This window comes from Bidens hawaiensis, unplaced genomic scaffold (assembly GCF_021521415.1).
Source record: "Bidens hawaiensis isolate Kalapana, Puna unplaced genomic scaffold, B.hawaiensis_p1.1 tig00032106_1, whole genome shotgun sequence".
Taxonomy (NCBI): Eukaryota; Viridiplantae; Streptophyta; class Magnoliopsida; order Asterales; family Asteraceae; genus Bidens; species Bidens hawaiensis.
The window spans coordinates 90,029-106,593 of NW_027495449.1; the positions used below are offsets into that span (position 1 = coordinate 90,029).

The 16,565-nt window shown below is 35.0% G+C and overlaps 1 non-coding gene across 1 annotated transcript; it reads right to left on the reverse strand.

The window, feature by feature from the left end:
• Positions 1-3,767: 3,767 nt before the first annotated feature.
• Positions 3,768-3,851, reverse strand: TRNAY-GUA (transfer RNA tyrosine (anticodon GUA)). Its single transcript has one exon. It is a non-coding gene; the product is annotated as a tRNA-Tyr (tRNA).
• Positions 3,852-16,565: the final 12,714 nt, after the last annotated feature.

Here is a 16,565-nt window from a genome sequence, read left to right on the forward strand (position 1 = left end):
TCCCTTTTCTTTAGAGAGAATTCTCGGTAAGATTGAGATGAAAACAAGAGAATTTGGATAAGAGCAATAGTTAGTTTTAACTATAACTAAAAAAAGAAAAAGAAAAAGTGATATACTAAAAATAGGATTCTAATCGATGAATCTTGAAAGGAACCATGCCCCGCAAAAGGAAATTAGATGGTTGGACCAAAAGCAATTCTTACTTTAACTAAACAGTTATGAACGACTTAAAAAGTTTAAGTTGAATTTACTAATCCGGTATATTTTCCACGTTTATAGGAGTGCATCTATGTTTCTGATTTACGAATATGATATTTTTTGGGCATTTCTGATAATATCAAGTCATATTCCTATTTTGGTATTTTTCATTTCGGGATTTTTAGCTCCGAGTAGCAAAGGACCGGAAAAACTTTCTAGTTATGAATCAGGTATAGAACCAATAGGCGACGCTTGGTTACAATTTAGAATCCGCTATTATATGTTTGCTCTAGTTTTTGTTGTTTTTGCTCTAGTTTTTGCTCTAGTTTTTGCTTTTTTTGATGTTGAAACGGTTTTTCGATGTATTAGGTTTATTCGTATTTGTAGAAGCTTTAATTTTTGTGCTTATCTTAATTGTTGGTTTAGTTTATGCATGGCGAAAGGGAGCATTGGAATGGTCTTAGCTCCCGAATATTCAGACAATAAAAAGAAAAATGGAAAAAATTGAGATAGTTATGAATTCCATCGAGTTTCCCTTATTTCATCGAACAACCCAAAATTCAGTTATTTCAACTACATTAAATGATCTTTCAAATTGGTCAAGACTCTCTAGTTTATGGCTGCTTCTCTATGGTACCAGTTGTTGCTTCATTGAATTTGCTTCACTAATAGGCTCACGATTCGATTTTGATCGTTATAGACTAGTCCCAAGATCGAGCCCTAACAAAAGATTTCCCTTTTATATGAAAAAGGCCCATATCAATAATGATGATTTTACGTATGGACAATTCCTCAATATCTGTTCATTCGCAACAAAATATTTTCTTTGTGCGTCGGTAAAAAAACATGCTTTTTGGGGGAGAGATACTATTTCAGCAATCGAGTCACAGGTATCTAACACATTCATACCTAAGGCTTTTCCACAAAGTGGTGATGAAACGTATAACTTGTACAAATCTTTCCATTTTCCAACTCGATCCAATCCATTTGTTCATAGAGCTATTTACTCGATCGCAGACATTTCTGGAACACCTCTAACAGAGGGACAAATAGTCAATTTTGAAAGAACTTATTGTCAACCTCTTTTAGATATGAATCTATCTGATTCAGAAGGGAAGAACTTGTATCAGTATCTCAATTTCAATTCAAAAATGGGTTTGATTCACACTCCATGTTCTGAGAAATCTTTATCATCCGAAAAGAGGTAAAAACGGAGTCTTTGTCTAAAGAAATGCGTTGAGAAAGGGCAGATGTATAGAACTCTTCAACGAGATAGTGCTTATTTAACTCTCTCAAAATGGAATCTATTCCAAACATATATGCCATGGTTTCTTACTTCGACAGGGTACAGATATCTAAAGTTTTTATTTTTAGATACTTTTTCAGACCTATTGACGATACTAAGACTAAGTAGCAGCCAAAAATTTGTATCATTTTTCATGATATTATGCATGGATCAGATATATCATGGCGAATTCGTCAGAAAAAATTATGTCTTCCACAATGGAATCTGATAAGTGAGATTTCGAGTAAGTGTTTCCATAATCTTCTTCTGTCCGAAAAAATGATTCCTCGAAATAATGAGTCACCATTGATATCGACACATCTGACAAATGTTTCGGAGTTCCTCTATGCAATCCTTTTCCTTCTTCTTGTTGCTGCATATATCGTTTGTACACATCTTCTCTTTTTTTTCGGGGCCTCTAGTGAGTTACAGACAGAGTTTGAAAAGGTCAAATCTTTGATGATTCCATCATCTATGATTGAGTTGCGAAAACTTCTGTATAGGTATCCTACATCTGAACCGAATTCTTCCTGGTGAAAGAATCTAGGCTAGGAAAGTTATATCTAAGAAAGAAGAGTGCATGATCTCGCGAATTACTTTTGAATCAATTCAGAAATCATATGTAAGAACTATAACATTTCGTAATTTATTGGAAAATCCACTTTGATTCTCTATCAACCAATAATGTGGGACCATTAACATGGTTAAAGCTAAATTGTTTGAAGCCTAGACGAACATGGTATTCTTTCTACCACTACGTTAATTTAGAGATGGTTTCAAAATAAATATTTTATCAATACAAAACACCCATACCGATAAAATGATTTGAACTACTTATTGGGGGTTTTTTAGCCAATGCTGAATCGATGACCTATATATTGTGTATAAAGTAAGAAAAACTTCTAGGATTAAAAAAAGTAAACAACTTTGCTGACAATTACATATTTTTTGTTTGGTCAGAAGAGTCCTCCGAATATTTTGATCTTGGATTAGTGATTCCTTTTGATATTTTGATTTCATTTTGGAATATGACAAAAGAATAGAGGATAGGCCAGTACATGAACAATCAAAATATGGGAATTTATATTGAGCGTGAGAGCCAAATGAATCGATAGATTCATGTTTGGTTCGGGAAGGGATCATGGAATTTTTGAAATGAATGGGAAGATAATCTACTTTCATTAAGTGATTTATTAGATAATCGAAAAAAGAGAATCTTGAATACTATTAGAAATTCAGAAGAATTGCGCGAAGCGGCCATAGAATTGTGGATTGGATTAGTCTTTCTGGTGGGTATCCTTAATTCTCTCAACTCTTGAACCAATTGTCCTAGATCCAAAACCGAAATGACCCTCTGAATTATTCTTGGTTGTGAGACACATTCACATTCAATAGAAGTCCCCAATATAAGTCCCCAAAATCAAAATAAATATAGGAAAAAAATGAAAAAATTAGATTATTAGATTAGAAGGGGGGCCCCACTTCTTGTTCTTGAAAAAAATGAATATTTCATTCAAGTTAATAAAAAATTTGGGCTCAATCTGAAGAGAGTCTCCGGCCCAGCACTGCACAAATATGCTCCAGACATATATATCATATATGTGTGGACATATTGTGTATTATAGACATATTGTGTATCAAGAACGAAACAAAAAGCGGATATAGTCGAATGGTAAAATTTCTCTTTGCCAAGGAGAAGAATCGGGTTCGATTCCCGCTATCTGCCCAAAATGAAGTCATTTATTTAATATTCATATCTAAAATTTGAAATGAAAATGATAAAAGATTTGGTATAGTTAGTCGTCATAGTGTATTGATTCTATCCTTCCCCTATTTGCCTTCTACCCCAAAAGAAAAAGTGTTAAAGTTACCAGAGTAAAAAATACCATTTTTTTTTGACAAAAAGTATTACGGAGACATGATTTGAACCCATGACCTCAAGGTTATGAGCCTTGCAAGCTACCAAACTGCTCTACCCCGCGCCAAAGAGAAGAACTGAAAAAAATATACTAGCAAGGATTGAATGCGCCCCTCTACCATATCTGTACAAATAGAATAGCCTATTTATACAGAATGGTAAAGAGGCCGTCTATGATCAACGATCATAGAAATGAAATACAGATAGATTTTAATCCTTACCAACTCGATCTTGTCTCCCCTGGCAACAAACATGCATAATAAGAAGAGATCTAGCAGAAATTTTGGATTCTTTTTTATTCTCTCGTATCAGGTATTTTTTAAGAACAAGAGGGTTCTACCATCTGATAGTAGATTGAAAAATTGTTGGGCCGAGCTGGATTTGAACCAGCGTAGACATATTGTCAACGAATTTACAGTCCGTCCCCATTAACCACTCGGGCATCGACCCAACGCCTAATTCATTTTAGACGTTCCATAATCAAATTCCTTTCACCTCCCAGGCAAATTTGACAAATACATATCACTTGATATAAAATACAAAGTCCCACTGAGTAGACTATTAGAAGGACTTGACAAAGATGGATCACTTGATAGAAAATCCCACTCCTTATAGTCTTGAGTATAGGTATACCCCTAGAGGGAATCTACCCACTAGGACACGTAATTGACTGCTACAAGGACGTACTTGTTTCCGAATGAGTTAGGAAATGGGCCCATGAAATCTAGTCCCCATACATCAAAGACTTCATAAATTTGAATGCTTTTTTGAGACATCTCATTTTTGGCTGAGATGTTTTTGGCTCTTTGACAAGCATCACATGCTTGGATCAAAGCATGTGTGTCTTTATATATGGTGGGCCAGAAAAATCCTGCATCAAACACTTTTCTGACCGTAGTGGCGGTACTGTGGTGTCCGCCAGTTGGTCTTCATGAAAGTGTTTTAGGATATCCAAGGCATCCATTCCTGATACACACCTATGGATAACCTGATCAGCACTAACCTAAACAAGTATGGATCTTCCCAGAAATAGAATTTAAGGTCCGAAAAGAATTTCTTCCGCTGCTGATGAGTTAGTCCTTTTCTTATGTTTCTACAAGCTAAATAGTTTGCAATATCGGCAAACCAAGGACTTTCATCTTCCTCTTGCATGAGGGCTTGGATATGAATGAGAACTTCATGTGGAAAATTATCATTGATATTTTCCTCGTGATGTTCTTCTGAAGCAATGCATTCTAAGCTAGAGAGATGGTATGCGGCTATATTTTCTGCTCCCTTCTTAACCTTGACTTCTATGTCGAATTCCTGGAGTAGAAGAATCCATCGGATGAGTCTTAGTTTTGCATCTTGCTTTTTGAATAGGTATCGTATGGCGACATGATCGGTGTAAACTATGGTTTTGGAAAGAAAGAGGTAAGATCTAAATTTTTTGAAGGCGAAAACTACTGCTAATAACTCTTTTCTATTGTGGTGTAGTTTTCCTGTGCATCATTAAGAGTCTTACTAGCATAGTAAATTGGGTGAAAATGTTTCTCTTTGCGTTGTCCGAGTACGGATTCAACTGCAAAGTCACTTGCATCGCACATTATCTCGAATGTAAGGGTCCAATCTGGTGTAGTCATGATTGGCGCGTTGACAAGTTCGTCATTCAACATGTTGAATGATTCAACACATTCTTCGGAGAAGACAAATGGTGCGTCATTTTCTAGAAGTTTGGTCATATGTCTAGCAATTTTGGAGAAATCTTTTATGAAACGACAATAGAATATTGCATAACCTAGAAAACTTCTAATGGCTGTGACTGAAGTAGGTGGTGGAAGTTTAGAAATGGTTTCTATTTTTGCCCTATCAACTTCCAATCCTTTTTGAGATATCTTCTGACCGAGAACAATGCCTTCTTTGACCATAAAGTGGCATTTTTCCTAGTTGGGTACTAGATTTACTTCCTCACACCTAGCCAAAATTTTGTCTAGGTTTTTCAGACAAAGATCGAAGGAGTCTCCAATGACTGAGAAGTCGTCCATGAAAACTTCCATTGAGTGTTCGATCATTTCATGAAAGATAGCCTCCATGCAACGTTGGAAAGTGACCGGAGCATTACATAATCCAAATGGCAGTCTTCGGTAGGTGAAGGTTCCATACGAACATGTAAAGTTGGTCTTCTCCTGATCTTCATGAGCAATGGGAATAAGAAAGTATCCGGAGAATCCATCAAGAAAATAGTAGAACATTTTTCCAGATAATCGTTCAAGCATTTGATCGATAAAAGGAAGTAGAAAATGATCTTTTGTTGTGGAGTTATTAAGCTTCCGGTAGTCAATGCAAACTCCCCAGCCTGTGATGGTGCTCATCGGGATTAGCTCGTCCTTTTCGTTCATTACGACTGTCATTCCTCCCTTCTTTGGTACTACTTGAACTGGACTAACCCAACTTGAATCCGAGATTGGGTAGATTAATCCGGCATCAAGGAGTTTAATTACTTCTTTCTTCACCACATCTTGCATGTTGGGGTTGAGACGTCTTTGATGTTAGACCACCGTTTTTTATTCTTCCTCCATGAGAATTTTGTGAGTACAAAAGGCAGGACTGATGCCCTTGATATCCATGATCTTCCATGAGATAGCCTTCTTATGATTTTTGAGAACCTTAAGAAGTTCGTCTTTCTCTTCTTTAGAAAGGTGAAATGAAATAATTACTTGGAGTTGAGAATCTTTTTCAAGAAAGGCATATTCAAGATAGTTTGGGAGTTCTTTTAGTTCTAAGGCTAGTGGTTCTTCGATTGATGTTTTTGATTTTTCATTATGTTCGGTGATCTCACATTCTATTTCTGATGTTTCTTGATAGTTAATTATAGTATCGAGGTTATCATGTACAACATGGGTTTAGTGTTTATGTCGGTTAAGATTTGTGTTTCTAATGGGGTGTTAATAGATGTTTTCCGCACATAGCAACTCACGATGGAATAGATGATGTCGACAAAATACAATGTATCGTAGTGATGTTGCGGATGTTGCATAGATTTCCCTATGTCAAAAGTGATGGCCTCTCTATTAACCCTAAGAGTGAGTTTACCGGTGCAAACATCAATGATAGCCTTTGCATTGGCTAGAAAGGATCTTCCTAAAATCAGAGGTACACTTTTGTCTTCTTCCATATCTAGAATTACAAAATCTACTGGGAAACAAATTTTTCAATTTTGACAAGCATGTTTTCAACAATGCCCCGAGGATATTTAACGGATCGGTCAGCTAACTGAATGCTCATGCGGTTGGGTTTTGGTTCTCCTATCCCTAGTTTTGCAAAAACCGCATAAGGCATTAAATAAATACTAGCTCCTAGGTCAGCCAGGGTATTGCTAACAGACAAATTTCCTATGAGACAAGGGATAGTAAAGCTCCCTGGATTGGTCATTTTTGGCGGCAGCTTGTTTTGGAGGACAACTGAACATTCTTCACTTAAGGTGGCATGTGACAGCTCCTCCAGTTTCCTCTTGTTTGTCAGCACTTCTTAGAAACTTTGCATATTTTGGCATTTGAGCAATGACTTTGATGTAAGGGATGTTTATGTGGAGTTGTTTGAAGAGTTCTAGACACTTCCCATACTGAGCTTCCAATCTCTCCTGCTTTAGCCATCCAGGGTATGGAAGAGGTGGAACATAAGTTCGGGCCGGTTCCTTAGGTTGTGCTGTGCCTGTTGGAATCAGTATTTCTAGCGTTTTGTACAGTGGTTGTACCGCTTCTGAGTGTAACAGCGTTAGCTTTTGCATTCGGTTTGGTGATTGTGTTGCTTGGGAGAGTGCCCAGTGGTCTTTCGGGTAATTGTCAGGCAATCTGTTCGATTTGGGTTTCTAGATTCCGTAGTGTTGCTTGTTGACTTTTCAAGTCAGCTTCATGTTTTAGCAATACTACTTTGATATCAATAGCCCTTGAGTCGGCTATCTTTTCTTCTTCATTTATTTTGGTCATGATTTGGATTAGCATTTCTTCGATTTTTTAGTAGCTCGGATTTTGATGGCTACTGGAATTTTGATCTTGAAATTGTGGTTTACGATGGAAGGATTGATTCATCGGTCTTTTTTTGAATCCAGGTAGGGGTTGAGTGTTACCTCCGTCCTTCCAACTAAAATTCGGGTGGTTTCTCCAACCTGGATTGTAGTTGTTACTGAAAGCGTTGTTTTGACGGGCGATGAAGTCAAGTTCTTCCATGGCCATAATAAATTGTTTGCAGTCATGTGTATTATGATTTCTTCCACAGCTGTCACATGTGATCTTGGTTTTTGATAGCTCAGCTTGAAGCTGTTCGAATTTTTTAGAAAGGGCTTCAAGCTGTGCGGTGACAAGAGTGTTAGAATCGACGTGGTGCAATCCTTTGTGTGTTGGTGTAGATCTTGGTGGGTTATAAGAGAAACTCTTCTTTGCTGCTTTCGCCATGATTTCAAATGCTTCATTAGGTGATTCGGATCCCAGGTCACCCCAGCGAATTGGTCGATGGCCTATTTGTTTTGACTGGATTGTGCGTCAAAGAAAGTCTGTACTTGTAACCATACGCTCAGTCCATGATATAGGCATCTTCTCAGAAGACTTTTGTATCTCTGCCATGCTGCGTGTAGCAATTCATCATCATCGGTTCGAAATCCGGTAACGCTGGCTCGGTATTTAGCAGTTTTATCCGGCGGAAAGTATTTGAGGAGAAACTGTTCAAACATCTTGTCCCAGTTGGTGATTGAACCAGAAGGAAGGGATTCCATCCATTCTAAGGCTTGACCCCATAGAGAGAAAGGAAAGAGTTTGAGTTTGATCTGATCTTCTGAACAGTTTTGGATTTTAAAGGTTCCGCAGATTCGTAAGAATCGAGATATATGAGAAAGAGGGTTTTCGTCGAGGAGACCATGAAATTGAACTGAATTTTCCACCATATGAATGGTGCTGGATTTGATTTCGAAATTTTCGGTGATATCGGGTGGAGCCACTCCAGTGTCGTATCCTTCAAGAGTTGGCTTGGCATACTGGCTCATGTTTGGTTCGTTGTTTTGTACTTCCATCATTTCTTCGGTTTGATATCCTCCTGGTGTCGTGGTGTCTACTGACTCGTCTTTGATTTTTTCGGCGGTTTCTGCGGTCCGTTTACGTGTTCGTCGATGAAGAGTCGTCTCGAATGTAGAGGACATCCATGGGATTAAATCAAAATTTAAACAATTTAGATTAAACAAAGGGTTAGGCTAAAGTTAAGATAAAAGTTAAGCTAAGCTATTCTAAAACTAAACTAAGGTATAAATTAATTAAACTAAAGTAAAGGGTAGGTTAGCATTAAAATAATTAATTCTAATATAGTAATAAGTGAGAGAAAATAAAATAAAAGTTAAAATTTTGTACAATTATAAACAATGATTAAATTAAAACTTGGATCATTCTTAGAAACGTACTGTGTCCCCGGCAACGACGCCATATACTTGATGTTGTGGTGCGTGTGCAAGTAAAATTGATAACTGATTGGAGCTTTAGCTTTGCACAAGATTGTGTTTTAAATTTATAAAAGTGATTTATACTAAAACTAAACACTCACAAAATAGGCAAGTGTACCTATCGTATATGTAGGATAGTACTGGTAAGAACCAAGTATCGATCCGTGGATACAAATGTTTCTAATATTGAATCTTCGTTTTAATGTAATCGAAGAGTTTTAATCATTTTGGGTTGATTTTTGAACTTTTATAAAATATAAATACTTATATATAATATATAGGTGACAAGAAGAGAAATTCTAAAAGAGTGGTTCAACTATATGAAGGTTACCATCTAATATCAAAAATCCACTCCATTACTTCTTGATGATTATTAGTTAAACATGTGATAAACTTGCCCTAATAATATATGATAGACTATGCTCCTCATTTTTGAGTGAACATATTCTATGACATAATGGTAAATAACATGCATATTTTCAAGTCCATCCTATGCTTAATAGCATACTACCCCGAAAATGTCAATTTAAATAGACAAGCGGTTGGTAAAGTAGAATGATTAGGATTGACTTCGATTTCTCAAATACAAATCTTAACAACTTCGAGTGGTTGTAGTTAACTCACACAACCTCTCCTTGGTTAATTAGATTAGATTATAATTGCCATTCCATCAACATATGATTTATTTTACTAGCATGATAACCCGAGCAATAGTGTTAACAATGTTATTTCAGAATTATCAAACCTAGAGAAATAGATCATAACTTATATCTCATCATTTCTAAGTACAACATAAGGATCCATGTTTTATCATAAATAAAGTATCAAAGTATTCTTTTTACTATTTCTAGTTTCCAAGAACACGAATTACCATGAGTGATTATAAATCAACAACCTTGATGTATTGGATTAAAGTGATAAAACATGTCTTCATCAATGGATAATTGCAAAATAACCATGTTCCTTACCAAACTAAACCACATGTTTCACATAATCATCAAGTAAAACAAAGCTTCTTCATAGATTTTAGATGGTGAATGAAGTTTAGCTCATAATTAGCATTGTTGTAAACATTAAAAGAGATGATTACAACAAACACATGATTAAACTAAAACAATCTATCCAAATGTGGATGAATCTCCCTTCTTAATGATGATGATGGATTATAATGATGTTGACGATGATGGATGATGATGACAACCTCCAAGCCTTCAAACTCCTCACAAGATCTTCAATATAAGTGTAATGTGGGTGTTTTATAAGAGAAACCCGGTTAGAAACATTCTTCAAGCACACCAAATGAGTGCAACATGCTCCACTATTTATGCGCTGCCTGGAGGAAGGAGCACGGCCCCGTGTCCACGTGTCCCAGTTGCATGTTGTTAGATCGTACATGATGACTCACCACGGGGGTATGCTTCTGGGCACGCCCCCATGCTTTTTATTGACATGCACCTAAATCCTTTTTGTCTTATCTGAGGGTGACCACGTCCCCGTGGTCGAGGGGGCACAGCCCTGTGCTTTTGTCTTAAGTGTTTGTCTTTTCTTGTGGATTTTTGTCTTTTCTTGTGTTCAGAAGAATGGGGGCGTGTTTCTTGTTTTTCTTGTGTTTTCTCTGTCTTTTCGCTTGTTTCTTCGTTTGAGGTTTGGGTTTACCTGAATTTGCATTTTATTACGATATGTAGCCTTCTAAGCTATGTTACTTGATAGAAAATGCAGTCTTTGGAGATTATTTGATGCTAAAAAGATGTATAATTTTATGTATATCAATTGCAAACAATTGTCTTTGAAAAGATAGATTTTATTGTATGTGCATAACCATTTAAGATTAATAAATTATTAGGATTGTTTAAATCCAATAAAATCAAATAAATATGGTTTCAATGTACGATTGAGAAAGATAAGATTTGTTTAGATAAAAAATAACAAACATTTTCTTTAATAAACTTAGTTATGATCGATTTGATTTATCTTATTTAAAGTAACTTGATTAATTAGATCTTAAAAATCTGAATAATGGAAGTTGATTGAATCGAAATACTTTGGTTAGATTGCAAAGTAAGGTTTAATAGAATAAGTTTGGAAAATTTTGAGCTTATTGAACATGATTGAATCGAGAACACACATGGCGTAGGTGATTAGGATTTCCACCATTGAAGCAAGTATGATAGTATCTGTGTAGGGTTGAGCATACAATAAATCATGGATTGTACTTTTAGAAGGCAAAGTTCATGATGAGATGGCTTGGGCACTAAGCGGTGTATGGCAAGTGTCAACTAGGGTGATCGAAGCGATTACATCGGATGCAGAAGCAATAAGAGCATTGAATTGAATGATGATAGTTGTAGGCGAAGCATAACGAGTGGATTTTGACGTAAAGTTTCTTGTTAGAGACGCTAAGATATTGCTGAGATTGGTTGTTAATTTAATGGACAATGTATGGTTGATGTTTAGACTTGCGTTTGTTATTGTTATTGTTTTGAAAATGAGTAGGGGTAAATGAATCGAAATTACCAACAATTAGTTTAATGAGCAAGATTGAGTGGATTAATTTTAACGTTTTGAATTGGAGTTACTATACGAGTGACCACACAACGGTTATAAAAAACAATTGATTAATTTTGATTACAAGGATTTCATACTATGACTAATAATGATTGATGAGTTGTATAAACTTCATATGAATTATTAAGAAAAATTAATTTTAAGTACGTTAAGCTTGTGTTTATTCATAACTTAAGGATAAGTTAGAATCTAAATTGATAATCAATGAGTTAATTCGATAAATGAGTGAGTTTTATCAAGGTTTGATATGTTTTAACACGTTAAAATTTGAGGTTGAGTACTTGAAATATATTTAATAGTTGAGGTATATGATACCTTGAGTATAAGAAAGCCATTTGATTATTAAATTGTGCAATAATATTATTTAAATTACTGGATATTTTGATAATATAACAACGTGATAAGATGAATAGGTTAAAACCGATAGAGTGTAAATTTTTTTGATTGACTTGTGATAACCGGGTCTTAATAAATGAAGAATTTGTATCCGATCAGGAGAATAAAAATGTTTTGAGTGTTTGAATAGATCAGATCAATAGATCTTGATTCAAAAGTGATTTTAGTAAGTAATTGATTAATTAAATAATTGAGTACTAGAAAAATTGAATAATTAATTCATAATTTTTTTCGTATAAAATCAAATAAACAAACAATTAAACAAATAACGAATGTTCTTCGATGTGTTGAGTTTCCTATGAGCTTTCCATGACATTTTGTTTCCCTAACTTATTAGCATACCAAAACCAAAACAAATGTGTGAGTTGACCTCCCATGAGCATTACATGGCAATTTGAATGACCCAACTAAATTAGCGAATCATCGAATCAATTGAGTTTGTCGGCCCATGAGCGTTACATGGCGATTTGACCGACCAAACTAAATAACAAATAAACGAACTCAAGCATAAGTAGTTGAAACATCTCGTATATCACCACGGATGATAATGTTCCAACAAAATATCGTAAATATAACAAACTGTGCAAATGTACAGTTGGCATGTCCATGGCGTCCCATTGGTTTTACACCCGACTAGACATTTTAAGAACAGTAAAACACAATAAATGGTGTAAACGTTTAGCCGATTACGTTAAACGTTTAAAGTGTCGGTCGCATGACAATTTCCACTATGGCGGGGAATCTTGTCACACTCCCTAGTTCTAAGTGAAAAAGAGCAAAAAACAAAGCTAGGAAATTTTCAAGGAACTTCCCGACAATAAAAAGAAATCTAATAAAATTAAATAAAAATATTTTAAGGTTGAGGGATAGCCTTAGAGTTATAAAAATATTTTGAGAATGAGACTTAGTCTCGAAATAATAAAATATTTTGAGAGTGAAGCATAGCTTCGGAGTTGTGTGTGCATTACAATAAAATAAAAAATTATCTAAGCAGTTAAATAAGTATATAACTTAGCAAGTAATTACGCAAGCTGTAAACAATCATATAGAACACATCAGGTACACGAATAAGCACGTATGGGGCTCCTAAACATGTTACTAAGGCATCACTAACGACCTATCTTAAACCTTCGGCTCTGATACCAATCTATCACACCCCAACCTACGACGGAAATGTCGGGGCGTGAGCTGATTGTCACAGCTCTCAAGGTTACTATTATGCAAAATTATAAGTTTCAATATCTATTAAGTAAATTCCAAATAAAACAAAAGTCACATAATATCCAAACAAACCAATAGTGTATCAAACAATCTAAATTATAAATAATATTGTCTCATTAAATTTTCTTCTAGCATAAATCCTTAAGTGATCTTCTAACTTCAATTACTTCACATCACACGGTAACCTACATATGCGTTGAAAATAAAATAGTTTTGTCAACACAAGGTTGAGTGAGCAACACACCAGTTTAAATGTACATATAGTATATATAAAAATAAGTAATTGCAACAAGTCATATGAGGATAACAAATCAACCAATGAGCAAGTATAACTGAGATGTCGAGAAGCCCAAAACGTAAAGCATATATATTATGAGATTATGTTGGACCTCTCCGAATACAGTTCACGTAAAGCATATAAACACATAAACAAGTAAGGTATAAATTGTTAACACATAAGACAGTAGTTGCAGTTTTGTGTATGAGTATATATGAAAAATATAATTTACACATATGTCCCAAAATGTGAGAAAACGAGTAAAAAAGAGGGGAATGTGGTACTCACCTAATCAGATGAACAAATACAAATGAGGATGATGAGAAAAGTACACCATTCGGGATATACCGTCAAGCCTTCTTAGTTAAATAATATTAATAAGACTTAATTATAAATGATATAACATACTTTAATGAATTAAGATTTTGATACGAATTAAATTATGTTTTGCGTTTAGGATGTTATTGATAGAACTAAAAATTTCTATTCTTATTCTTATTGCGAAAATTTATATTAAGGTTCTTATTTTATTATTAACAAAAATCACTTTTTATACTAAATAAAATAAACATATAATCAAATTTATAGATTATTAGTTTAGATGAATAAGTATAAGTTGGAATATAACCAATGTTTATAAGTTAATTACAACATATAATAACAAGATAAATATTTACGTAGATAACCAGAGCATGTATTATATATATACTAATATTAAATAATTATTATACAAGCGTCTAAATAAATAATTTTCATAAAATATATATTTTAGAATCTTTAAAAAAAAATCGGTGTATTGCAAGTGGTAAATATATAAAATGGTCAATAATATTATTTATTACACTTTTTATTTAATAGCAAATACATAAATATATCATATATATATATACACACACACATATATAAAGTTTTCAAAGTTGTTAAATGAAAAGAAACAACGATAGTGAAGTGTTGTGTTTAGTAAAATAATGTTTATTTATTAAATATTGAATAGTACTGATTAAATATAAAATAACATATGATTTTAACAAAAATAAAACCCAAAATGGGTGTAATGGGACTCGAACACAGGTGGCCGGCTGACAAGGATTAACACACCCACCACCAACCACTTGAGCCAACTGATCTTGTCAGGTCCCCGATTGTTGGTAGATCGTTAACAAATTAAGTCATAACTCACACAATAATGTGTTGGCAAGAGAGTTAATGACGGGTTGCTATTTTTAGAAAGAAAAACATTTGATAAAGGCGGAATCAGTAACAAACGATTTAGTTGATGAACAATTAATCAAAGGTAACTAACACACAAGATTCACTCAAAAGATTTATATTTATGTGATATTAATCATACAAACGATAATCTATCTAGGGTTTCTTGATGGGAAAGTTATATCCGTACGATTCTTTGAACAGCTGACACTCACAAATATTCTCTCTTATTTCGTTTTCAGCCGCTGTTAGGAGGCGTGCCCTAAATATTCCTTTTATAGGCCTGGCACCTCCTTTACAGCTGTCATTCCTTCTAGAAACCCTAAATATAACGTACATAATCAAATTACATATTCAAAGCTATGCTAAGTGTAAAATAAGTCTTCCGGGTAGGCAATGTATTCTCCAAGTAGACTTTGTACTCTGCCTTCCTTGGTAGACTTGGTAACCTTGAGTATGTTCGGGAACAGTTTCAGGTAGACTTTTAACTTTCACTGGGTAGACTTCAATCTTCTTGATCTTATCAGACTTTGCCCAGTAATATCTTACGAGCAACCTTGTTCTTCCATGGTCCCTTAACTACCTGCTATGAAATAGCTTATTAGCAAAGTGTGCCCGGTAGCACTGTATTCTGCTAGAGTTTAACCCTGCCCGATGTTACTAGGAATGTATCATTACTTACATCTGTCAGGTCCCCGATTTCAGATGGATCTTACTTAAATCATGCCATAACTCACATAAATAAATGTGTCGACAAGAGAGTTAATGATGGGTTGCTATATTTAAAAAGATTACCGTTTGTTAAAGGCGGAATCAATAACAAACATACGATTGCTAAATCAGTATTCAAAGGTAATCAACACAAGCAAGATTACCGCAAAAGATTTCCATTCATATAATATCAATCATACAAAGTGGATAATCAATTTAGGGTTTCTTGAAGGACAACCGTCACACACACAATATTCTTTCTTAATCAATGTGTCTGTCTGCCTTGTTGTGTGTACCGTTGCTTGTGTTAGGAGGTGTGCCCTAAATTATTCTATTTATAGCCCTGACACCTCCTTTACAGCTGTCATTCCTTCTAGAAACCCTATCCGATAATACATATTCAAATTACATATTCAGAAATAATCTAAGTGTAAAACAAGTCTTCCGGGTAGGCTTTGCATCAATCTTGTCTTTCCGAGTATGCTCTGCCATCCTTTATGACTTGGTATATATAGAAGTGTATTCGGGATCAGTTTCCGAGTAGACCTTACTTGAATAGTATTTTACCAAGTAAAATACTCACGGGGTAGACTTCAATCTTCTTGGCTTTATCAGACTTTGCCCGATAAACCCTTACGAGCAACCTTGTTCTTCAATGTTCCTATCAACTCCTTGCCTGGAATAAGCTTATTAGCAAAGTGTGCTTGGAGGCACTTTACCTTGCTAGAGTTGAATCCTGCCCGATGATACTTGTGATATTTCATTAACACCAGGCATACGCGGACCATCTTTATTAATGAATACCTTGCCCGATCTCCAAATACTTGGTTTCTTGAGCTTGGTTAGCCTAAAGCTTACTCGGAAGTGAGCTTTACTTGGCTATGATGAACAAACCTGCTTGATAAAGTGATCCTTGCCTGGACTTGCATATACTAGTGAACCATACCCGGTAATGCACTAATTAGCAAACCCTGCTCGGATATTTACTAAAGAAGACTTAGAGAAGATAACCCTGTCCGATAGACAAAATATCGTGCCCGGCCAAGCAAAACCTTGCTCGGAGGTATAAGGTGTGCCCGGATCCATACTTAGCGAATTCTGAGGAGGTCGAGAAGATTCCAATCTTCCATCTGATCAGTTTTGTGTCAAATCTTGACTCAACAATCTCCCCTAGATTGGAACACCTCAGCTGACCCAAAACATTTCTAAGGTTACTTACACTTAGTCAAAAATACACATCAAATTAAAAGTCAAATTACATAATAAATTAGCATAAACAAATTACATAATCAAAAAGCTGTCATAAGACATTACAAAGTAAAAG